This window comes from Agelaius phoeniceus, chromosome 5, assembly GCF_051311805.1.
Source record: "Agelaius phoeniceus isolate bAgePho1 chromosome 5, bAgePho1.hap1, whole genome shotgun sequence".
NCBI classification, from domain to species: domain Eukaryota; kingdom Metazoa; phylum Chordata; class Aves; order Passeriformes; family Icteridae; genus Agelaius; species Agelaius phoeniceus.
In genome coordinates, this window is record NC_135269.1 from 7207552 (window position 1) to 7233865 (window position 26314).

Consider the following 26314-nt stretch of genomic DNA (forward strand, 5'->3'; position numbering starts at 1 on the left):
GTCGTTTGGCTGATAGTGATTTGTGCTTGGCCCTTGGACAGAGGATTTGATCTTTATGTCTATGTCTGTGTGTTTGTTGGTGCAGACTATTAATACATGTAACTGCTGAAAGATATGGAAGAAGTGCAGATCTTAATTCTAATCAAACTGTGAAAATTATAAACTTAGCTGGCATTGATCAGAATCCCGTTTGTCCATACTGTTCTGTAATGAAAGTAGCACAAGTATCAATCATGTTTATTGGTAAGTCTGGGTGTTCTGTTTGCTGCACCAGACCAGGTGATTAGGTTGTTTTCTTCTTAGCTGAATTGCCCTCTTTTTCTTTTTTGTTTTTTTCTTTATTTTCTTCTCTTTAAACACCCAACACCACATAGATCATCCCTGGATTTCTTTAACCCACAGAATACAATTTTTCTGCCCTCACTGAAATGTTAAAAGTCTGTGGACTGGAACATGGCTGGGTGGAGCACTATTCAGTTTCCAGCCTAAAATACAGTCCCTGACAGATTAAACCCAGCTGTTGCACAGGTGCACTGAGGCTGTGCTGCAAGGAAGTTTGCCCACTTATAAACTTCTGCCTGTGTGCGTCATTAAACCAAGATATTTTTGGATCTCAACTATATACTTTTTGTTTTTTTGATTAGGCAAGGCAAGTGGTCTTCATTAAAGCCACAGACAGCAGAATGGTTTCATCTAAATTCTCCCCTGTAATTGCAGAAAGACAAACACAAGTCTCATAATGCTCCAGTTCTTCCCCATCCAGCTCATTCAGCCATTTCTATAATTGGGAGTAAAGCCCACAGAATCTTAATTGTTTGTCTAATCTGACACTTCAGCATCCAGCCTGCACTGAAATAGTGCAGAAGTACATGGAGTTACATTTTACAGATTTTTCTCGCTGACTCTGAAAGAGCTGTGATATCCCAGTAGGAATATAGTAAAGGCTCTAGAGAGCCAGTCCTATGTGGGGCAGGTCAGGGAGCTGGTGGGGCTCAGGGTGGAGAAAAGGAGTCTCAGGGGAACCTTCTGGCTCTCCACAGCTCCCTGACAGGAGGGTGCAGCCAGGGGGGTCAGCCTCTTTTCTCAGGGAACAAGGGACAAGACAAAAGGAAATAGCTTCAATCTGTGCCAGGGAAGGTTCAGCTTGGACATCAGGAGGAATTTCTTCACTAAAAGGGTGGCCAGGCCTTGGCAGGGACTGTGCAGGGGGATGGCTGGAGGTGTCCAAGGAATGCCTGGATGTGGCACTCAGTGCTCTGGTCCGGGTGACAAGGTGGGGATCAGTCACAGGCTGGACTCAATGGCCTTAGAGGTCTTTTCCAACCTGAATGGATCTGTGATTCTATGGAATGGCCCAGGGAGTAAATGTAGTAGAAAAGTTGCTTTGAATATAAATATAAATACACCAGCATGGTGTATTTATATGAGTGAATTCGTGTGCAGACCCAGACTTCTCTTGCCTTTGTAGAATTATGTGCAATAAACAATTGCTCTGCAGGCAGGAAAATGTGACCACAGTGTGTAACTTATCCATGCTGGCTGCTGGGGGAGCCCCAGGTAGTGACAATCCATTTGTTCCTACTGATTCCAGCTGCAGGTGTGACTGATAGGCAAGGGGAAGAAAAACCAATTAGTCCCCACATGTTTTTGTTTCATAAAGACAATTCTCCTAATGTGTGCAGCCAGTAATGATGGGTATAATTGTAATCTTTCCATAACCTTTCTTGGCTTGAAGACAAAGCTTGTCACTTGCAATGACCCTTCCTCAGGTGACAGCTATGGTCTGGAGGCAAAAAGTTTAGCACTTCCATAATGACTGAGAAAGGAGGGAGGTTGCAATTTTATGCAACTCTTTCCATACCACAATTTGCTGCCTTTCTGGTTCTTGACTTGCTCTTGAACAGGACAGGAGGAAAAACAACATGTCTCTGCACAGGAATCCCCTTGAAATTTTATATTTTACTTTAAATACTTCTCTTGGTGCTTCTCCTGGCCAGAGGTTCAGTCTGCACTCCTGTTTCTTATAGCTACTGACATATGCATTGTCATTGTGTTTCTCTGATGGGATTTTTTATCTCAATCCCAAAGCCTCCTGTATCAGTGAGGTCTGCAATTTAATTATGTGTTTTGGAAGAAAGCATTTCCTCTGTGTTTTTGATCTTATTATCTGATCATCACATTAGATCTACATTTGTGCTGTATTTGGAAGCAGGCTGCCCTTGTAAGTTTGACTTCAATGGGCTCCAAACAGAAGATTACCATGCTGATTCAATTACTGCATGCTGCAGATTGCTGCAGGTCCTGAATGCTCAAGAACATTTTGCAGTTCCTGAAATGTCTACTTCCAAGCTGAAAATGGCAGCGCAGCAAGGCATTGGCAATAACATTTCAACCCAAAATTGCACCTAAGTTTTCAAGCTGCCATTGTCTGAAGTGGATTTTGGTGCAGAAATCCCATCTGGTAATTTATATTCTTGCAGGAAAAGTCACCATGAGGAACTGAATGCTTCAAAAGAATCGAGGCTTCTATTACTTTTAGTTCAAAAATAAATGCTTTAAATGGAGTTATGAAGCAGGAGCTCACTGATGGGTCACTCCTCTCCTTGAAGGCTTGAGGCCTGATTAGGCTCAGGCTCTGAAATTGTGCACACAGCTGATACAGCAATTAATGGGGTTGTGATCATTGGCTTCAAATGCCTCCAGCTGATCCCTGATGTTTCTGAGGTGGACATCAGCAAACATGGAACTTGGACTGTGTAGAACCTTCACTTTTGCTGTGAAGAGGCTTTCAAGAGCCTTTTATTTTAAGGATGTTTCACTTGTTTACCAAGGTTTGCTTTCTTGTGTTTCCATTTTAAAATAGACTAATGTATGTTTTTTAGCTCTTGTTGCATTTATGTTTATTTTATTTCACTGTTTGCATAAATCCATCAGTCTTATTGCTGAGAATGCAAACTCTTTTACCTCTCCTCAGTTGATATGTGGTTGAATATCCATTGTCCCCTTCAAGGGACTGCAGAATTGAATTTTGATCCAGTCCCACAGCTGACATTCTGCTATGGGCTGTGGATAATAATGTGAAATTTAAAAAGTAGATGAAAACTATTGTAAGAACATGTTTGTTATGGTTACTGCATTATGCAGTAGATTTCACTGTATGAGGAAGCTGCTGTCAAGGTGGAATGTATTTTGAACTTGAATTCTTCAGAAAATAACCTATAGATAAAGCTGTGATAGCATCAGAAAAATAGATACTTTGAATTCATTTTTGCAAATGAATGATAAAATCAATGCCATAGTTCTCACAGGGCTTGTTTTCATGTTTTCAATCAAATAAATTTGATTGAAAGATGATGTGGGTCACTCTAGCTTCCCTCTTCCTGGCTGATATTCTGCTGAGATGCATGTGACTTTTCACATGACTCCAGTCTCACTTTAGGCACACCACAAACTCAAGGAAACAATTTTTTTTTACTTATTTATGTTGTTCTCTAAATCACAGAATCATAAAACAATTCAACCTTAAAGATCATATAGTTCCAATCCCCTGCCATGGTGGGTATAAACATCTAGTGCAACTGTGGTAGAAAAAAAAGCAAAAAAAGAAAAAAGCACAATTGTTCTGTTTTTTTTTTTTTATCAAAAGCTGCAAGGCCCAGCACAGGTGATTGAATTATTGAATTCCCAGCATTCTGCCAGTAGCTGAAGTGACATCCATGCTGACAGCAAAAAACTGTTCATTTCCATTTGGTTTTTCCTCAAATACTCCTATGGGGAGAAAAAACTTATCATCTCTAGTCCAAAAGCACTTGTGAACTGTTTTGAAAGTTGATGGGAAATCCTCTTAGTCCCTTGGGATACAGGACAGAGAGATCTTTCACAGCTTTGGAGCACCTGAGCTGGGAAGCCTGTGCTTGGCATCTGCCTATAAACAAGAGTGCTTCTACTTCTTTTTGTGTCTTTGTGTTTGCAGGGCAGCTGAGAAGGGCTTCTGTCTTTCTGGGTGTGTGTGACTGAAGGAGAAAAGGACAACTTGGAGTAAAAGGTAAGGAAGATGTTATTTGCAATTTTTTATTTTACTTTAGGCTTATTTTTTTTTTAGTATGGTAAATGTAAAAATTCAGACTCTGATCTGCAACTCACCATTTTCTATGATTTCCCTTATTTTTTGCATTTCCCTTGAGATCAACGGTATCAAACTTTTTAATATACCTTCACACAGAAGATATTTTTGTACAACAAATCATTTCTCTAGCAGCTATTTTCTGTGGGGATGATGGTAAAGCACATTCCAAGCCATTTGATTTAAAGTGCAGTGTCTGAGATTGCTTTCCTTGTCACCACTGCTCAGTATGAGGTGCTCACCAGATTTTTTTGAATAATAGGTAAAGCTATTGTTTCAAAATGAGTTTGACAAGCTCATTGAGTTTGGACAGATGATAAATATGTCCCAGTTGAAGCCAGCAATGAATTTATAGTGCATTTAGAAGTCCCTGGACTTCTTTGTGTCGGGTGCTGTTCCCAATTCTCCATCCAGCTGTGGAATTGCCCTTCTGTCCTGACTTGTAGGGACCTCTGATATTCCAGTCCAGGCTTTCTCTTCAGCAGAGCTTTCCAGTGGTGCAGGGTTGTATGGTGGTTTTTCACTGTTGACAGAGGTCCACTAGGATGCAAACCACCAAACTCTCATTCTCACTGTGACCCGAACCTGGATTTAAACTGAAGTCTCTGGAGGTGAAAAAACAGGATACTAACAAGTGATGGGAGAGCCTCACATAGCTTGGTTCAGATAAAAATCTTAATGTTTAGCTTTTCTGAAACCATTCTGGTCCAGAAAGCAGCATTTCAGTCCCATGAGAGTAGCTTGCCTTTTCTGACTTATTGCATAATAAGATTGGGACTCCATTTCTGAAACACCAACAAAACCACCTTTTTTTATTTTTCATAACAATTTTGACTGAAACCAGTGAGAAAAGACATGCATGCAAACATTAAAACAAAGAAATAAACATTAGGAAGAGCCTCATGTTTTGCAATCTCAAACACTGGGTTTGTTTTCTGGAAAATAGTCTGGAAATGTTTCCTCTTACTTGAAATTTTGTTTTACCATAGTAGTAAGTGGGAGAAGCAAAACTGGTGGTTATGCCAGAGGGGTCTGGAAGAAGGGCTGGGTTTAAATAGACATTAGAAAAAGAAACTAATGGTAAGAACCTGAATCACTGGGACCAGAGTGCCTAGGAAATGGGTGTCAATTCTATCCCTGAACATGAGTGGCTAGATAAACGTTTTGGAGAATTGAAAGATTTAGGGCTGGTCCTAGGATAGGAGTGTGTGCATTATAAATTGTCTGCAGGTGCCTTCCAGGTTTATGATTCAGCAATTAGTTGTCTTTAGGAACATTATTTCAAGATAATTAAAAGCAAAACCATCAGTTAGTTATGGTTACTGTAACACAGCATGGAAAAAAATCATTCACATTTCCCTAATAGAATAATTATGCTTTGAAGGTTCACCAATTCTCAAATCATGGCATCCTGGAAAACCAGTAACATCTAAGTTTCAGTCCATCTTGTGAATGCAGATTTCATTTTGATACAAATCATGCATAACAAATATCAACCCATCAACAACCACATTGTCCTATATAAGAGGATATACCCACCATCCCAATAAATACCAAGCTCCTCCTTTTCTTTCTAGTCACAAGCAATAAAATAGGATTTAATCTTAAAATATTCTACAAGCTATAGAGTCTAGCTCCTTCAGCAAATACTTTTAACAGCTATAAAATGTACTGCTATTACTGTTGTCTTTATGTGAAAACATCATACTGGAAAATCCCTATATCTTAAAGATCACTCATAATTTACTTTATTTGGGCATAGCTTAGCAAAGTCTTCCCTGTTAAAATCATAGCAGCCTTTGCTTGCTGGGGCTTCATTTTGGCCTTCCAGAAAACCTTTGCACAAAGCACTTGGGAGATGCTAATTGACTAGTAACTATATCCTGAAATTGCTGTTCTGATTTTAACCCCAAAAGAGTGGTTTATTTTGCATCCTGAAATGAATAGGGTGTTTTCACTTCCCTTATTCTTGATACTCAAAAGTTTAAATATGTGTGGGAGAGACATGCAGAGGAAGAACTGATGATGTGAGAAGGGGCAGATACAACTACTGGAAACAGTGGTTCCAGTAGATGAGACCCACTCAGATAATAAAAATGTGAGTCAGCTCTCACTCATGTGCTAACAGAGAAGTCAAATTTTCTCTAACCAACTGTTTTTAAATTTTCTACATAAACACAATGATGCATCAGGATATGTCTAAAAATAGTTCCTCCTCCCATGAGGGATATATCCACAAACCCTGCACAAAACCACTTGTGCTTCTCAAACACAACTGCTGGGCTGTGAGGCTGTGGGTGAGTGAATGGGCTTGCTTAAAAAGAGTTTCAATCAAACTTTAGTTAAAGATAAGAAAAAAAAAAATACAGAATGTCTGTTCTGAAGGGAAGCAATGAGCTGGATGTGCTGCCATAGTTCCTCCATTGAACATGGGTTTGTCAAATCTCACACTGCTCATTGGTGTGATGAGCTTCTCTGAGTTTCTCCTATTTTTGCTGGTTTCTGCAAGCGCTGGGCTCTTCTTAGCAGAGCTTTTTGCCTTCCCAAAAACTATTAAAAGTGCCCCTCATCCAAGCTGCATAGTTTGATACAGAAGTTTAATTCAGCTGAATTGGCATTTGGCAAAAAAGGTAACTAGAGCTGTTAGTTTTGCTGTGGTCAGCTCGAGTAGGAGCTGGCTGAAAGGGCAAGATAATATTTGAATGGGATGTAGGGAAAGTGGTGTCACACTGGAAAGCAGGAAACAAGTTCATTTTTACATTTCTGCTTTTGCTTTTTAGAAATCAGCTCATAAACCTGTATTGATCTGCTATCAGATCAACCTGTATCTATCTGCTACCTGTGATCTTTAAGATATAGGGATTTTTTCAGTATATTTTCACCTGAAGATTAATACACTTGAGAATTTTGTTGCATCAGACAAGTTATTACAGAATCATAAACCTGGAAGCCACCTGAAGACAATTTATAATGCACACTCCTATCCTAGGATCAGCCCTAAATTTTTCAGTTCTCCAAAACTTTTATCTGCTCTTATATTGGGCTGCTGCTGTGTATCTTGGTGAGAGAAGAGATGTTCTGACTGTCCTCTCTTTCTGTTGCAGTGTTAGCTGGGACTGGTTGAAGTGCACACAGGTGATGATGCTGCTGTTGGGGAATGTGTGCCCAGGGGTTTTAGGCTTGGCTCTGGAGCTGGGCACACACACGTGGGAGACACAAGGATGGAGAGGATGTGGCAGGGCAGCAGTGAGGTCTGCCATGGTGTGCAAACCCTGCTTTCTGTGAATCACTGGAGTCAGTGACAGGCTTTATGCTCTCCTCTAGAGGAGTTCCTTCTGAGGAGCATCAGGATGTCAAAATCATGGAATCACAGAAGGGTTTGGCTTGGAAGAGACATTCAACTCTTCTCATCCCACCCCTTGCCATGGACAGGGGCACCTCCCAGGTTGCTCCCAGCCCCATCCACCCTGGCCTTGGACACTTCCAGGGATCCAGGGGCAGCCACAGCTTCTCTGGGCACCCTGTGCCAGGGCCTGACCACCCTCACAGGGAAGAATTTTCTCCTAATATTTAGAAGACTTTTCTCCTAACTGTCTTTCAGTTTGAAGCCGTTCCCCTTGTCCTGCTATTCCAGGCCCTTGTCAATAGTTTCTCTCCATCTTCGTACCAGGCTCCCTTCAGGCCACAATGAGGTCACCCCTCAGCTTCTCTTCTGCAGGCTGAAAAAGCCAAATTCTCTCAGCCTTTCCCCACAGCAGAGCTGCTCCATCCCTCTGGTCATCTTGGTGCCTCCTCTGGACTTGCTCCAGCAGCTCCATGTCCTTCTTGTGGTGGTCCCCAGGGCTGGAGGCAGCTCTGCAGGTGGGGTCTCACCCAAGGGTACCACCTGCCCCTGAGGGACATAAACCACCCTGTAAATGATAGAGGTTGTTCTAAGCCCGACACAAGGAGCTCAGCTGACCTAGTCTCACTGGAAATTATGTCTCAGAAGAGCTGTGGTCTTTTACACCTGCTCAAAACCTGCCTTGTGAGCTCCACAGCGCCAGGCATCCGTCCTGCAGCTGTCTCACACACAGACCTGGGTGAAAGCCCAGTGTTTCTGGGCTGTCATAAATCCAGATGTCCAAGTTCCATCTTGGATTCCTCTTGAGTCATGGGAAGCTGTATTCCTAAGAGGGTTAGTTCAGTACCCTGCAAAAATGAGTTATTGTGGTCTAAATTAAGTAAAAATTGGCATCAATTCTGGATTTTCAAATGTCTTCTGAAAAGAGATAATCCTGCTCCCATTTAAGCCACTATTGGGATTGAGGTGGACTAGAGTTAGATACAAAAAAAATGAAATCCCATCAGAAATCCCATCCTAATTAGAGAAGAAGAGTTAGGGGTGTCAATGTGGTGCATTCTTGAAAAGAAATAACAAACAAAGAAACCCATTTGAAGTATGACTTCCACAAATCCTGTCATGTTATGCAAAGAGGTGTTTCAGAGATATGTACAGTTCCTAAAAAGATAACTTCAGCTTTAAAATTTGAAAGATTAACAGTAATCTTTTACAAGTTAAAAAAAAATTCTGGCTGGGCTTTTCAAAGCAGTTCTAAATTTTAAATATAAAATAGTAAGTGTTGCATGGGTTGTATTTTGCCTTAATCCTCAAGTGCATAATCCTGAAATAAATTTTGAGCTAAGTCCCCTGTGACCAGAAATATTCCTTTAAACTCTAGGGACTGAGCCAGCTATAGTTTCATTTTATGCCAACTAGCCAGATGTATTTTAAAGAAATAAAATTCTATTCTAAGAAAAATAAATTCAAAACTCTTTACCATAGAGTCTAAAAAATAAAGCTGAAAACCAACATAGACTTTATTTCCACAACAGCTTAGAATAAATATGAACAAAATCTGTGTCACGTGGGATCAGAACTGATGTTTGTGCATTGCAGGGGCATTGCCTGGGCAAGGACCAGGGCAATTGCCTGGAAAGAAATTGCTGTAGGGACAGCATTTTTTATATTTGATAGTGGCATCTCCTTTCTTATATAGCACTGAAGCCTTTTTGACCAAAAACCATGGAAATTTTTGCAACTTTCATTGCTTGGCTGAGTTTCAAGAAGCTTTGCTTTGACTGAGAAGCTCTAAATAATGAAAGAGAAGCACAGGAGTGGACAGGGTCTGATTCTTAAAGCAGTGAATGTGAGTCCAGGGAGGCTCCCCTGGGTGTTGGGATCACACACAGAGCTGACTCCTGGTAGGGATTTACAAACAGGGCTTAGAACTGTTCTGAAGTTACACCCTCAAATGGATGCTGGTGCTCTGGTTTTCTCCCATTCTCCTCCACCATCCTTTCCTTGCATTCCCTTTTCTGCACTCCTCTGTTGTGAATATTCCTCCGTTCTCACCCCCTGCTGCCTTTTTTCCCCCCTATTTGCTGCCATTTAGCATTACACCAGCAGAAAATTATTGCAGGAGGGACTTCCACAAAGCAGCAAGTAGACTTGAAATCAAGGAACAGTTTCAAAGATGGGGTTGTCGTGTTCCTGTGATCATATCATGACTGTAATGAGGGTTTGCAATGCTTTGACATATGCCATAGGGGTAACCTCATGGTTACCCACCCACAGTGACTCTGATCTGGAGTGATCTCATTCCATATCCTCAGCACAGTTCTGGCATGTTCCCTCCCTGTGGAGGGGGGAACAAGGAATGACCTTCCTTTGAAATCCTAGATGTATTTACATGAGACCATGCCAAATGCATTAACAAGTGGTGTGGAGTGGAAACCTTGAGTGAGTAAACACGGGCAGCCCAAACATATGTAAATATATCTAAAATTTTGCAGTATATCATGCTTTGATTTGCACCACAAACGATAGGAGGAAATTCCAGGCCAGTGAGAATCTGCTCTGTTAATTTATTTTTAATTGGTATTTTGTCATGGCATAGCACGTCACGCCCTCAGGGGACTTTTAAATCTCCTCTTTGCAAAGCAGATTTGGTTCAGGTTTTGTTGTGACTGACATGGCATCTCCTCACACATAGCAGCAGCTCCTGGTGGTGGTTATTTGTGATGTTGCACTCTCCTATATCCCTCCTTATCTGCTGCACTCCTGCCCAGAGAAAAAGAGAAAGCTGCTGCTAAGCTTGGGGTAGAGATTTGGTCGAGGACTTCCCTGGTTTTGGACGGGCGTTCCTCCTTGGAGCAGCATGCCTGGGCTTTGAGAGGGCTTTGTGATGAGTGAACAGCTATATGAGGAACTTTCAAACTTTAAATTGTATCCAAGGAACCTCCAGTAATAAGGGCTTCAGCTTCTGCCCACAAGTGGTCCTGTGGGAAAACTGGTCTTTGGGTTTTATTTCCTGAAAGGAAGGATTGTATGGCAGGGCTGGGGCTTCTGGGTCTGTGTAATCAAGGCTAGGCATGATGAATTTGATGTACTGGCATCTGTTCTGTGTGCTTTGTAAGGCTTCCAATAAAATATGAATTAAAAAGAAATATGCTTCATATGCCTATATGGGACATATGGCAGTTAAAGCTTTAGATATGGCATTTTTGTTGAGTTAAAAAGGATGTGTTAGAACACACATAAGTTGCACAGTTCTTACAAAAAAAACAGAGAGGCAGGGAAAATTTAGGAAGCCAGTCAATGTAGATATGACCTTCAGTGTAGGGGAATTTTCTGGGGTGCCAGGGTTTGCTTCAAGCTTAATGTACCTTTGAAAGCTGAGGCTCCAGACTACATATAATCCTTCAAAGAGGGCAAGGTGTGAAAACAAGCTAATAAATGTATGAGGGCTAAAGGAGGAATTTTACAGATCAGAGTTGAGGTTGCCAACCTTTCCCCACCACAAAACCCCAACATCCCTCTCCAGGAACTCAACCCAGAATATTAGTTTTGGATGACTGCCTTTGCAAGTCAGTACAGTGCAGATGAGGACCCTCCCCCATTATCAACTTCCAGCCCTTCTATGAGTGCAGAAAAGGCAAAAATTAAAGATGAAGCTGCAGTTTGGGTGATTTTGGTCTGGGATTGATTATTCAGCACTGTCAGTGTGCCCTGTCTTTCCATTGTGATAATTAGAAACATGATTAGGTAAATCAGTCGTTTCCTATCTTGCTTGCATTTTGTCCCAAAGCAAAACCAAACAGTCACTTTTTCTTCCTTGAGCTTTTTCTTCAGCTCCTTCCCCTGGCTCCTCCTCAGGGCTGCCTGCCAGAGCTGTAGCCCAGCCCCGATGTGGGACAGACCAGAGAAGGAGCCCTGGGAGTCGTGCCAGGAGCCTCCCCACGCTGGTCAAGGGTGACATCTCAGCCCAGCCCTCAGCCCTGGTGTCACAGCTGTGGGCACTGCTGTGGTACTGCCTGATCCCTGTCTGGGAACAGGGAAAGTCTTGGCAACCCCTCTGAGAAGCCCTTTGAAATGTTGTTGGGGTTACACCCGTAAAGCAGAGGGCTCTTGGATCTTTCTGCATTTCAGCTCCTCCAAATGCTCTTTGTAGGTTTCTGAAGGAGCTACAGACAGAGCTGAAAAAGAGAGTGCTCTTCCCTGGGAGGTGATCCAAGGGAATATTTGTGGAAGATACTTCACAAGCAATGGGTAGCTTATGAATCCCCTGCCTCAAATTTATGAGAGGAACTGAGCAGAAGATGAAATGCTTTGTAACATGATTTGGTTTCAGTCATTTGAGCTGATCATGAGCTACCCACTGCTCAGACTGGCTGCTTGCAAGGGGAAGATATTGCCCTTGAAGAGTTTTTAAGTTCAATGCACTGGATTGACAGAAGAGAATTTATTATCATCCTGTACCATCTCTTTGGAAAGCTTTCTCTCGTCCCAGCACCATGTGGTCTCTTCTACATGGTGCCTGTGCTTCTGCTCTTCCTGAATGCCCCAAGACTGTGAAAAATCTGTGTTTGTTCTGTTTTTCTCCTGGCCCAGAAATGTCCTTTCCTGCATCTCACCTGGGACATAACTCAGCATATCAGCACTAACCTGTATTCCACAACTGGAAACAGTCTCCTGTGGACAAAGACCAAAGGCTGCTTCTACTTCTCAATCTTCTTCAACATATGGGTGGGCTGGAGTGAGAACCCTTTGAAGGAAAACATCTGAGATGGGAAAATGTTTGAGGAGGAGGACCTGAGGCCCCTGCTGGACAAGCTGAGCCAGCCCTGGGGGACAAGAGGGGCAGTGGGACCCTGGGGTGCCTCAGGAAGAGCAGTGCCAGCAGGGCAGGCAGTGATCCTGCCCCTCTGCCCAGCCCTGGGAGGCACATCTGGAGAGCTGTGTCCAGCTCTGGCATCATCAGCACAGCAGGGACATGGAGCTCCTGGAGCGGGGCCAGCAGAGGCTGCAGAGAGGATTTAGGGCCTGGAGCATCTCCCTGGCAGGGAAAGGCTGAGGGAGCTGGGGCTGTCCAGCCTGGAGAGGAGCCCCAGCTGAGAGGGGCCCTCAGCCCTGGGTGTCCCTGTGTGCAGGGAGGCTCAGAGCAGGGCCCAGGCTCTGCTCTGGGGGCCCAGCAATGGCCCCAGAGCCACGGGCAGGAACTGATGCCAGGAGGTTCCACCTGGACATGAGGCAGAACTTCTTCCCTGGGCAGTGCCCAGGCACTGAACAGATTGTCCAGAGAGGGTGTGGAGTCTCCTCACTGGAGATATTCCAGACGCCTCTGGACACAGTCCTGTGCCCTGTGCTCTGGGAAGGCCCTGCAGGAGCAGGGAGGTGGGACCAGATGAGATCCTTTCCAACCTTACCCAGTCTGTGATTCTGTGTTAAAAGAAAGTAAACAAAGAAAGTGCAACAAATTTCTTATAGTGCAGGTGTAATTTATGGCAATGAAATTTCTGTTTCATATCTGGAAACAGACAAGTGAAAAGCTGTGTGAGGTGAACATGAACTCCACATGAATGAGATTGGAAGATGCTTCAGATTGTTTTATATCAAGGCAGAATTTTGGGGGGGTATATATTATTATTTAATGCACACCCATTTATTACCTGTTCCTGTCTCTGGGACAGCTCTCCTCCCTGCAACCTTCTTGCCAGAGGATATGGTAGCAATGGCTCCAGGCCTTGCCAGGCACAGCTCACTATTGCATACATATGACCCCATGAAACCAAAACATACTCTCAAAGAGCTCTTGTACTCCAGGCCTTCCACTTCAGGAAGGATATTCAATTTCAAAGTATATTTACATATTTACTATAGCACTTCCAAGAGCAAGGGTTTTTTTTAAAAGGTTATAGCAACAACTCTTTGCCTTTGATGGAGACAATTCCTCTTGCTTATATTCCCTATATTGTTGGACTTCTGAATCTTACAGAAATCTTCAGCATTTTAAATTATCTAAAGGTTTGATAGGTTTTGGAGTAAGTGATTGGAATCTAGATAGCTGCAGAGCTTTCACAGGTGAAACTAATGGTTCAGCAGTGCACTTTTAAGGCCCTGTGCTTCTTAAGTGTGTTGCATTTGCTAAAATTAAAGAAAAAAGCAAAGTCTGACTCTATCTGTGGCTCATACTATGTCGTGTGTGATACGTGGCAGCCCAAAAGTGAGTTTTCTGGTTACTCCATAGCAATGAAGTGGGTGAAAGGTGAGGAAGAAATTCAACAGTCAAGGAGCTTTGTGAATCCTTTGTGGAACCTTTAGTGTTCAGGACTCATGAATCTAACAATAATAAGATGATTGGATTAAAAATGTGAAATGCAAAGTATGAAACTGGCAGGGTTGAACCTTGGACATAAACACTGGTTACACTTTTTAGCTATTTTTTGCAGCTGTCTGGTTTGGCAATACATTTTTCTCTAAAAATTCCTAGTGGCTTTAAAATGTATTGATATCAAATACTGTGAGATGTGTCAGTGCAACTCCATAGAAACAGGGTAATGCCAATTAATTTTGTTTGTTTATTTGACTGTCAGCTATGCAGTTGGTGTCCACCTGAATGTAGGAACACGCTTCATAATAATTTATTGGAGTATGCTAAAATGAGAGATGCTATTTCTATGTGAATAAAGAGTTACAGTAATAAAACCATCCCAAAATATGAACTGGTTTGAAATCCGTTCATGAAAAGTGAATGCATCACCCTTACCTTCACCTCAGCTGCTGTTTGCTCTGGTGATAGTTAAGCATGAACTTTGGGAAAGCTCCTGTCATCCTTGCTCCCACTTTTCTATTTTGTATTTGCCCTGGAAACTGTCTTCCAGCTGCAAGTAGATGTGGCACAAGAACATTTCTTTGGGGAATTACAGAAGAACAGAGTAGAAAAGCTGGACAAGTTGAGTCCTGCAGTCAAAGGAAAAAAATAGCTTAGGGCAACTCTTTTGGGGTTTCACCACCCCTTTTCAGCATTCATAAAACTGCACATGAGTTTTCCAAGGTGGGCTTGAGGGCTCTATCAGGGGAAGAGAGACAGGCCTGCAGGGTCCGTGAGCTTTGGGGATGGAATTGCTCTGACAGCAAATGCACAAGTCTAAGATTGTTGTGTTTTGATACAGAGGAGCAGAAAGTGCCCTTTCTGGAGTAGAGAAATGTGAATCCTAGTCCTGACTCTAACTGCAGATGCCCAGAGGATGGATTAAGGCTCTGCTCTTCACGGTAATGAGAATATCTTGGTGTAAAATATAATCTGGACTCGTGATTCCTTAGGCTGTCCCAGCTTTAAAAACATATGGCTACCAGACCTCATGACTGCTCCTAGTTTGTTCTTCAGGGAAGTGAAAAAGACTTAAGTATTTTGTTTATTTGTTTTACAAATTCTTTCAGTGAACATGGAAGAATGTAAAAATTGGAGAAATGCAGAGAATTAAGCTAAGTCCTCCCAAATAATAACCCATTAGTGAAATTGCAAGTATAGTGGGTTTTGTTGGTATGTGCTAGAGTGAAAGCATGGGTAAAAGTGGGGAGAAGAACCATGATTTTAGGTTTATTCCTGAAATACTTGTGTTTTCAAGAGGCATTCTAGAGCCAAGGATTGTGTTTACTCTGATATATGTTGGAGGATCACACCTACCACACAAAGAGCATCTCCCTGGGTTGGATGGTACAGCTTGATAGCTGGGCAGTTGGAGCATTACCTATCAGCTAATTTAAAAAAAATTGGAGAAAAAAATAAATAAAAGGCCTGTTCTCAAAAGGCAGCTCACCTAGGGCTATTAATACACTTGTCTGAGGAGAAGGAGGAGGATGATGTTCTCCTATTTGTTCAGGGCATGTCTTTTTGTTCCTTCCTGAATCCTTGAAGGCAGTACAGGTGATCTGTGTCTTCCAAAGAGCTGTAATAGTCTACAATTAAGATTTGTTGGACTTCTTTGTCTTTGTAATCACCTCCCTCTTCTAAAAGGAATGAAGAGGAGAAGCAATTTCTGGTAATATCTGAATGAAGATATTTCATACAGTGAAAGTTCTTTATCCCACAGCTGCAATTATCTTAAATAAACAAAACCTTGTGGGTTTGTCCCATAAAAAGGATTTCTCTGATTTTCTGTGTGCTAAACCATCTCATTTGAATTATACCAGGGATTAGCCTGGGAAATGTAATGCAAATGACTGATTTTTTTTTTTAATAGATCAAAACGCCTTTTCAGTTTATGAAAGCCTTTTTCCCATAATTGATATTATTCCTTCTATTTCTTCTAAGTCCTTAGAGGATTATGAATGTCAGTATTAGAATAAAAGAAAGATTGCTTTAGATAATTTTATGTTCAGGGCTCTGTTCCAAAGGAACCAAACTCACATGGAGATCTTTGAGAACACGATTAAAAGGACATGATGAAAATAAGGTGGGGGTGAAGAAGAAAAACCCACAAATCAGACTCAGCATAGGTTTCCAGTACAGCTGACAGTCAGTACAGCTGCACTTTTGGTCATTACAATCCAGCTGGAACATCTTGATGCTGGAGCACAACATTGATTCAAGATTGTTTTCACTTAACACTGGTGATTCTTTTCCTGACTTCTGTGAAGCTTTCCAGTAATTCAAGTACCATGATCTTGTCCTGGCTTCACACAGCACATGGCTGCAGGGAACCAAAGGCATGGAGACCATGTCCCTCTGGCTGCAATTTGTACACCACAGTTGTTTTTGGAATCAGGAGCAGAAGATGCAGCTTTGAAGGACAATTCTTGGTGTATAAGGCCGTATTACCCCAGTTCCTATGGGAGAAGGTGTTATTCCATATCACAGAGATAACAGCAAACCTCTCACCTGCAGCTCAGACAGAAGAGAGCAGTGGCTCTTTTAAAAGTAAAGAGTTTTCTTTTTTTCTATGATGTAAATGTTAATTAATTAATTTTAAATGTAATGCTGTAAATGTTAATTAATTAATTAATTTTGAGTTTGAAATCATGCCTCCCATCAAAAAACTACAGTGAACATGCTTGTAGAAGAGCTTTTGCCATTAATTTTAGTAGGCATATGGGAAATGTCCTAAACTTGTACCAGTCAGCCTACAAGTTTTTGTTGGCAGGCAGAGATCAAGATTAACATTTCCACCAGACTTTTTCTGTGCATTGGCCTTAGCTACCTTAGATTAACAAGGAGAAAGGTAGGGATGTGAAGGAAATCTAATCAGCCTAATGCAGCTTTCTAACAACGTATAGCCTCCATCATAGATGATGGCAAGGTTACCCCCAAGGGTAAATTTTTGGGGGTGTTTACAGTTTCCACTTTTCATGGGGAAAGTTGTCAGGTCGTTATGTCTAGTGTTATGCCAGTTCAAGACTGAGTGACAACAGTAGCACAAAAAAACCACAAGATTTGAGGCTGTTGACGTTAATTTAGGCTTTGGCTGCACGACTGCACTGCACTGGAGGAGTGGACCAGGCACAGTGGTTGCTGGACTTCAAAGGAATGTTCCCTTTCCTGGTTAATGCTGCCCAGTAGGACCATTGGGAGGGAAAGCCTCTGTTTAGGGTCCAGTTAGAAACTGAGAGTGCTGGGAGCACCTCAGCTGCCATCCTTGTAAAGGCTCTGCTGGCTGGCTCAGGAGCCCCGGAGCTGCAGGACATGGGGGAGTTTTGAGAAAGGAGAGATCAGAAAGGAGGGCACTGGCTGGGAAGTTAAATAGGTGGTCTCCAATCGTTACAAATTTATTCTGTAATCCCAAAAGTCCTTATCAAGGTACAGTAGTCAAGTTAGTCCAGGAAATTAGCTCCTAAATTAATATAGTCCAGGAGGAGCATTTCCACAGCAAAGGTTTTGCCTGCTGCTACTCTATGAGTACTGGGCCATTTTTTTATTTTTCCCTAAATGTCCATAGAGGAAATTGTGCCTCAATAAGGTTCAGATGATTTAGCCACTTCAAGTGTTGATACCATTAAATCAGTGGAATGCCATTGGGTTTGGAAGCTGGAGAATTGCCAATCCAAAAAAGGAATGAGTTTTGCTCTACAGCCAGGTTAACAATCCAGACTAATCCTAGAAGTTAGTGTTTCACAGAGTTAATGGTAAATATATGAAATATTTTAAAATAGATCTTAGGGTGGTGAAACATGCATATATTAGATGAATGAAAGTTTGAAATCCCACTCTAAAGCAACATGCTGCAGTCCTGAAATACTTAGAAACTGAATGAAGTTACAGAACTATGACGTGGCACTCACCTACTTCTGGTATCATTTAGAGATCTTGTAACTGTATTTATTAGACCCAGCTTTGTGCACTCCTCCTCACATCTTGATCCTGCACCATCTGATTTTACCCAGCTACTTGCTTTCCAATGAGCAAATTATGTGACTGGTGAAGATTTAAACTGCTCATGGCAACTTGAGTAATTGCTGCCAAATGATGTGGATTGCCAAATGATGTGGCTCATAAACAGTGGATAGGCATTCCTGTCAAGATCTTTGAGCCCACAAACGAAAACCTGTAATTCTAATTTGCTATTTAGGAACATGAAAACAAGATCTATGTTTTCCATAAAGCTGGGTTTGCACCTGAAAGCTCCTGTCAGAAGAAGCCTTTTACTCCAAATCTTTGAAAACCAAAAACCAAAGTGCTCAAATAAGAATTTAGGAAAGGAGAATTGGGCACCACTTGGGGAATTTCATCTCTGAACAGAAGGAGCTTGGCATAAAACCACACTGACAATGACTCAGTGCAGTCTTTCCCAAATGAAGTGAAAGATGGCATGGAAGATGGCCAATGTGAGATCAAAGCAGCCATAGCAAGGCTGCAGAGAAGTCAGCTGCAGATGAAAAGCAGAGATAAAAAGCTTTGCATATTTTTTGTCTGAAGTCCTATGAGCTTGCATTTATGTGGGTGAGTATCACTGACTTTATAATGAGTCACTAGAGCAGTTGAAGGAAATTATTAAATGAGGAGTAATTGTGTGTTGCAACAAAAGTCTGAAGGAAGTGGTGTGTCCCCAGTCTCTTGATGTCCTCAGACAGAGCTCCTCCTGAAGGTGAGCACTGAGATGTAAGTTACAGGCTCAGGTGCAGAGCAGCTCAGGGGTGTTTGCTGTGCCCTCTGGCTGTGGGGCTGAGAGGCTGCCAAGTACCCACTGAATTCCTTGTTTGGCTCCCAGGGGAGAACTTTGTCTCACTGGCCTTGTCCTAACAGCTCTTCCACAAGCTTTCTGATCATAGAACAAACTTGGATAGACTGTTACAGCCACAAACTGGATGTTTTCCAAAGCTAGGTTGAGTTAAAATTCTACAGGACTCACCTAGGTGGTGGATATCCTCTAAGACTTCCAACTTTACCCCAGGTGAATGAATGGGCTCTGGTGTTTCAGAGGGCTGTTTTCATGTTCATCTGCTTTCCTGTATCACAGCATAAGTGACTTCTCCTGCAAATCTGCCAAAAGCCTGACAAAATTCAGAGTATATCACAGTCTGCACTTACTTTATCCCACTAGTAAAATTGGTTCCCATTTTATTCAATCACTTTATTTCCTTTATTTCAAAGTAGTTTTGCAGCAGTTAGACTGGTCTGTGCTTCAGTATGTGCATTTCTTCAGTAAGGAGAAATCCTGAATAATTTACAGTTGTTTCATGACTGTACCTTTACATGCAAGGAAAACTGGCTAAAACTACAGGATTATGAGTGAGAGATTGTTTTCTTTTATATGCAGCTTTCAAAAAATTAGATATGCAATTCACTTGAGGACTTTTTCATCTCTTCTTCTAGAGTAGTGAGATTCATTTTGGCAACTGGAAAAACTTAGATTCAGTGCCACCATGTAGATTTTCAGTTGGACAAAATGATGCTATTGCTTCGTATATTATTATAAAACAACCACATCAAACTATGCAAGTGTCCTGTAATGTCATGATTACAGTGTTAGGCTCATACCAGTTGAAAAATATGACTAATTGAATATTAGAATATTCCTTCAATTATATATTTGGTTGTCCACATAGATATAGGCAATCTGTTAAATTACTATGTCAATTTGTATTATGGCAAGCTTGGAAGGTTCCTGAGAAGGGAAGGGGAGGCTGGAAGTGGAGGTTTTAGCATGTATTGTGGTGTCACCTAATCCTGCCATCTCATCAGAGCCTGCTTGTGGGGAAAGCTATGGGAAAAAAGTCCCCAAAGAATACCCAGATTGGTGCTGATGGTCATCAGGGACATGGCTGCTTTTCCAGGGGCATGGAGTGGCATCCTGTGGCAAGAGGAGCCAGTTTTGGATGGTGGGAGAAACAATGGAGCTGGTCATGGCACAGATTCTGTAAGTGTCTTTTGTGAGGACTTCTAAAATCATAGAGTCATTTAGGTTGGAAAAGACCTCTAAAACCATCAAGTCCAACCATTAACACATAATTTCCAAATCTACCAGTAGACAATGCCTGTAAGTGTCCCACCCACACATTTACAGGGACAGCGGTTCCACCACTTCTCTGTTCCAATGCTTGATAACCCTTTCAGTGAAGCAATTTCTCGTGATATCCAACACAAACATTCCTGCCACTACTTGAGGCCATTTTTTCTTGTCTTGTCCCTTGCCACCAACCCCTCACCTTGCTATAACCTCCTTCCAGCCTCTCTCTGCAGAGCACCCAACACTCCCTCAGTGCCCCTGCGTGGATCCCATCTGGCCCCATGGGTTTGAAATTCTTTCTGAGAGAGTGTGATTTCTACTGCCAAATTCCAGCCTCTCTAATCACATTCTAGTTGCCTCCAGTAATCCTGCTATTTCAACTGAATGCATAAATAAATAAACAAATAAACAACATGCTTTAAAAATACTAACTGGACAGAATGGCAGGAGGCACAGGGGTGTGGCCATTTTGTTTGAAAAAGCATGCTTTATTTTTTGATACTTTTGCCTGAAATAGCCTCATATTTTCAGGTCAACTTATGGCCAAGAAAAACACAAGTCAGACCAAAGCCCACAGGAAATTCTAACAACTCTAAGAAAGGCCAGCTAATGAAGGTTGTAGAAAAATCACCGTGAATGATATCATTGACCACTGGCAGTGGGAAAGTCTGAGGACTTGTAGCTGATCATGAACAGGGACTGGGGAAATGAAATGTTAAAATATTCTGAATTTTTATTTATTTGTCTTCTGTTTTCTAAGAATCCTGGGAAAAACAACTTTGTTATGATTACCACCCATTGCTTTCTGACTTTTAAGGTCCCACAAATGCAATTTATGCCTCTGAGTTGCTATAGATACAGGACATTAAATCTGTTCCTGGTCTTGCTAAGGTTGCTGGGAGTTTTGCCATTCAGTAGGGGACAGATTTCACCATAGATTTTCAGTGCCACAATCTTAGCTCCTGACAGAGTCAAAATGCTACCACTTCAGAGAGCAGCACTTTGCAAAAGAAAGAAGCCCCCCATGTAACTGTTTGTAGAATTCCTTCTGTGACTTTTCTGGCATGGTGTGTGCTGGCACAGTGTGAAGAAAGTGCATGGGATAAGAATTTAGGTGGTTCATTGGAAACAGCTTTTCTCAGGTTTGATGTGGACCTCTTGCTAGAAAGCAAAAGTGAGGAAGCACAGAAGCAAATCGAGAGTGCTCCAGGTGATATTGAGCTGAACTTATTAGATAACAATCATCTTCTGATGTCACAAAAGGGCTTTGTGTTCAAGTATCTTTCTGTGACTGGCCCTAATCTTTTGTTAATGCATCTGAATGCCCTGGTTTGTGGGCTAGGGTTGTATTGCTCTCCTCTCCTATCTTTCAGAGACTTGATTGCATTCGTTTGGTGGACTACACTTTCACACAAAGCTTGTATCACAGATCACCTTTCCTGCTGTTTCTGAGCACAGACTGTGCTTCTGTAGTATCTGTTGCAATGATTTTAATAGAAATGTGATACTGGGAGAGCAGGAAAGATATTGTATATATGGTTTCCAGTGCTCAGAAGTCAAGAAGCAAATGCCACACGATGAGGCAACTCTCAGCGGACCTCAGCCTGGGGAATATGGAGTGTAGCTGCACTAGCCTGATGCTTTCCCTGTAGGAGAGGTGGGAGTTGGTTTCTGAGCTGTTCCTGTGCTTTGGTGTGAGGGTTACCTCTGAGCAGTTCATGGCACAGCTTTGCTGCTGCTGTTGGGGTTCAGCGCTGTAACACACACCAGCCCCAGCCAAAGCTAAATTTGGAGCAGAGGCAAAGTGAACCAGGGCCAGGAGGGAGTGAGCCCAGGACAAATCCATAGCTCTGTGTCCCAGTTCAATGCCTTTTCCACCCAACTCGGTGGCTTGGGGCACCTTTCCAAGCTTCAGCATCTGGCTAACACTGGAATTACCTGGCTGAATTTCAGTCCAAACAAACTGAGGGTGACATAGGCAGGTGCTGGTGTGGTTCATCTCATGGTGAAGGAGCTGTGTCAAATACCACAGTTTCCACAGTTTTCTCGCTATCATTGTTCCCCAGAGTCCAAAATACTTTGCAATGTTAAATTGTCTGTATTAAAACAGTCTCTCCAATGCAACTGGAGACCACCCAGAACTGATCCTAGATACTACAGCATTCTCTCCAAGGAGATAGGCTGAAATTATTTGGAGTTCACTGCCCATGGGGCATATTCTGAGCTGGATTTATGCACGCAGGCAGTGCTCAGGGGACTTGTCTCAGAGCACTCTGTTTCTGGCGTGCTTTGTTTCCATTTGTGTAATGGAACCATTTAAAAAATAAATAGCAGTTTAAAAATAAGTGAGTGATCTTCGTAGCTAATGTTTATCTAGGATAACTGGCATCCATGTCCATGCTAAGAAACATTTGCTGGCTTTATGAATCTGTTTATTTAAGTATCTGTATTTGAAATGAGGCTTATAATATTTGCATGTTGAATAGCATAGAATTTCTTTTATCAAGGAAGCTTCTTCCCTATATAATTCTGTGCTGAAAAGAGGAAGTTGTGCTTTATAGCAAAGCTTACTGACATAACAAAGAAAATGGGACCTGTCAGATTCTCAGTAGCACCAGTTGCTCCAGTTTAGTTTTGCTCTGCCTTAGTCTTTTGTCATAGATTCCAGACGTGGCGTTAAATCAAATCAAGAGCCTGAACTGGGATTGTTATTTTTGTTCAGCTGTACCTGAAAAAAGTGTGTGAGACCGTCACCGTGGGACTTTAGAGGGAGTTTTCTGTGTGATTTTTAACTGAAAGACAAATGACTTATCACACATCAATTCTGTAGACACAGGTTTTATGGTTGAAGGCAACGTGGAATATTAGAGGAAGGTTAATAACAAATTAAGAAGGTAAGAAGATGTGAGACACTTTTAGCACCTGTTTTGTATGTCTCTGTATGAATTGTCCTTCAATTTTACATTAGTCATTTTATGAATTTCCCATATAGTCCCAAATGTTCACTTCCTCAATGGAACTGCCTCCATCCAGGTCCCCTTTTGGGCTGTGAGTGTTAAATGTCCTCCTGCTGAAATGTACCTGATACTCATTTCAGCTGTGTAAGCTGGTGTCCATGGTGCTAATAGGAAATACAACAGCACAAGTGATGTAATTTCATTATCTAAAGCCATTTTGAAAAAGCTTGGATCTTTCTTAACCAGCCCTAGTGTAGGTTACATTGGAGTGAGCTTACTGAGGGGATTTGAAAGACAGTCGCAGGGATCAGACACCGAGAGTTCATACCCCTACCAAAGGAACAGAAGAATTACAATGCTCTGTGGAGCTTTGATTAACTGTCTCCAGAGTAAATACAACCTCTGGAAACAAAAGCTTTCTCTCACACCAGGCCCCAGAATTGGCAACTTTAGCACATTCTCTTTGTTCACCTCCAGGATGGCTGGCAGGTTCAGCCAAAGGAGAGGGACTGTAAATTACAACAAAAAGGGAATTAGAAGATGTTATTTTAATCAGACTACTGAATGACTTAACTGCCGAGCTAGTGCACGGTGTGCACAGTAATCAGACTTCTGTGGGCCCAGGCAGGAGCTTTCTCTGTGGGGCTGTGCTGGAGGAGGCTCAGAAAGAAATCTTTCAGCACACCCTTACGGTTGAATGATCAGGCAAGTCCTGTATCCCTTCCCTTGTACTTCTATTGTATCTACTTCAGACCACTCTTTGCATAAGCAATAAGGCTGGATTGTTTTAGCTGGCATATCAGGCACCAATTTTGCAAAACATGATCTACTTATGTAGACCTGAATGCCCACAAAGAGTCCAACACCATTCCAGAAGTGATTCAGAGGATCCTTGCTAGGAGCTGCTGTTGAATGATTAACTTTCACCCAAGCCCCTGCATTATTTTGAACTCTACCCTTGTTCTTATAGATAAATGTAAAATATTAGAAAGTTCCTGGTGCTGTGCTGTGCTTTATGTTGTCAGAGCTATAATCTCACTGTTAATTACTGTGTGTTTAGCATCCCGGTCTGACAAAGCTCTCCCATGCAGGCAAGCTGAATTTCCTTGCAGTATTTCAAGTGAGATATTTACTGCCAGTGTTAGCCAAATAAAGGATTTTTGAATGCTCCATTATTTTGAATTATTTTCTCTTTTCTTTGTATACTAGGCTCCAAACAGCTCTCAGCAAAACAACCTGCCTTTCCCACAGCAAAGTTCAGGAGTTGTTCCCCAGACTCTGTTCCTGAGAGCTGGCATGCTTGAAGCAAAACCAAGCTGCAGGATTGGATTTTTTAAGGGAAGATACCTGCCATTATTCAAAAGAAATGCATGTTTTCCATTGAACGTTGCCATCACGTACCTGGCAGCTGCATGAGCAAGAGGGAGCAGGACTAACAGACTGTGCCATACTTAAAAACATAGTTGAATTTAGATTGTCAATTGTGAATCTGTTTAACAGGATCATTTACAGAAGAGCATTAGTCCCCTGAATGTTTCTGCAGAGCTTAGTGGAGTGGATAACATGACTATTTGAATTTTTCTTACAGGAAGGAGCAACTGGTGGTGCAAATTTGGATTATTCTTCATTGCAAGGCTGTGTTTTTGGGGAAAATGTGTGTGCACCCCAGGTGAAGATGCACACCACTGTCACCAGAGGAGGTCCATATTGCCTCACTCAGTTTTCTAAAAGCTTCTCTGCTCAGAGCAATCTCCACAATTGTACCTCTGTCTTCCACTTCCTTCTCCTAAAACCACTGACACACGCCCTTACCCTCAAATTCCCCAGGTCCCTTTGTGTCACGAGGCAGGGCAAGGATAACTTCACAAAATTCAGCTTCTGCACGTGCAGATGCATGGTGGGGTGCCCTGTGTGATGGAGTGACCACCTGGGGCTGTGCAGATGTGCATGTCCAGATGTGCATGTGCAGATGTGCATGTGCAGATGTGCATGTGCTGTGCCTGGGAAGCACTCAGGGTTTGGTGGCTCCTCCATCGCCTCTCCAAGCACAGCATAAACCTTTCCCCTGCCTGGTCTCTTGGGCTGTCCAGAGAAAGTCTTGCAAATCCAGATAGTTTTGTTGGACTGTGTTTAACCCACTCAGTGATGAAGGCTGGGACTGGTTGTCCCCCATGCTGATTGTCCTTCTGCACCTTAAAGCCAGGCCACCCCTTGGAAGGGCAGTTGTCTCAGACATTAGGAATCCTTGTTTTACCACTTCATCACTCACCTGGACAGTCATCTCTTGCAGCATATAGTTTGCCATTCCTGGCGTCATGCTGGAATAAAAAAACATTATGAGAAAAATAAAGTACTGCATAAAAGAAAACCCAAACCAGAATTCAAGATTTTTCCTTAAATATGTGACTTTCTGTTTCTTGTATGACAGAAACTGGGGACCTGGGTTTCTTCCCTCCCCCTTAGCCCTCTTGAAAGTGAGACTTCTGCTCCTAAACTACTTCAGCCTTTTGGAGGGCTGTTCAGTGTCTTTGCCATCTGTTTGTCCTCCCACCTCTCCTCCTTGCTCATGCTGCTCTCTGGAGCGCTGCTGCTTCTTGCTGCTGTTCCTGTGCATGTGCCTTTGGACTAAAGGGTGGGATCCTGGTCACAGCTCATGGTGACAGCACCTCAGAGCAAATAAATGCAGGACCAAACTGGAGCTCCCTGTGGACGAATCTAAAATCTAGGCTGGAATGACCTGGCCAGGGGATGTTGATATTAAATGTTCCTCTCTGTTAATTGGTTACGTATGGTGGCCTGAGTAAATGGGTGTACACAGGGCTGGGTGCAGCAGTTTAACTTTCAGGAGGCTGTGTCTGCAGGCTGGGGTCACAAACAACGAGGGTGGAGGAACCAGGAGCCTTTAGCAAGCCCAGAAGATGTGGATGAGTCCAGCACACATGGACAGGGCAGCAGCTGCTCCTCGGGGCTTGCAGACTCCACACATCCAGGTAAAAGCAATGCCCTGGTCCAGCCAAGCAAGGCAACACTGCTACAGCCACCCCCAGGGCAGGGAGGCAGCAGCAGAGGCCCTTTAGCTGCCCTTGATAGATCTGTGCCCAGCTGTAATGTAAAGGAAGGTGCAGAAGGTGTGGGTGAGACGGCAGCCTAGCACAGTTGTCTTTTTTTTTAATCTCATTTTGGTTGAGGAAACAGAAAATGCTGTTATGTAGAATATGACAAAACATTATTTATTAAAAAAAAGGAAAAAAAAAAAGATAGAAATTGACAGGGAATTTATTCCTCCAGCATATTCATGTAGAAGTTACGATATCTGAATCAATGTTTTAAAGTGAGTAATTTAAAGCAGGAAAACCCAAGACATAAGTTTACCTTATTTAAAGCAGAAAAGCCAATATATGAGTTCACCTAAATGAATGACAAGTATGCATCAGTTCCATCAGAGGTTGATGTGAGGTGCACAAGAGAT

The 26314-nt window shown here is 42.3% G+C and overlaps 1 long non-coding RNA gene across 4 annotated transcripts in view; it reads left to right on the top strand.

Annotated features, from left to right (window-relative positions):
- LOC143694085 (uncharacterized) overlaps positions 1 to 26314 on the top strand; it is a 106762-nt gene that overhangs the window by 32421 nt on the left and 48027 nt on the right. For 2 of the 4 annotated variants that reach the window (XR_013182274.1, XR_013182276.1), the window contains 2 exons: positions 3974 to 4045; positions 7228 to 11047. This is a non-coding gene — a long non-coding RNA (uncharacterized LOC143694085). Of the gene's footprint in view, positions 1 to 3973; positions 4046 to 7227; positions 11048 to 22724; positions 25289 to 26314 lie in introns of those variants that run through there. The other 2 variants (XR_013182277.1, XR_013182275.1) reach the window with 2 other exon arrangements.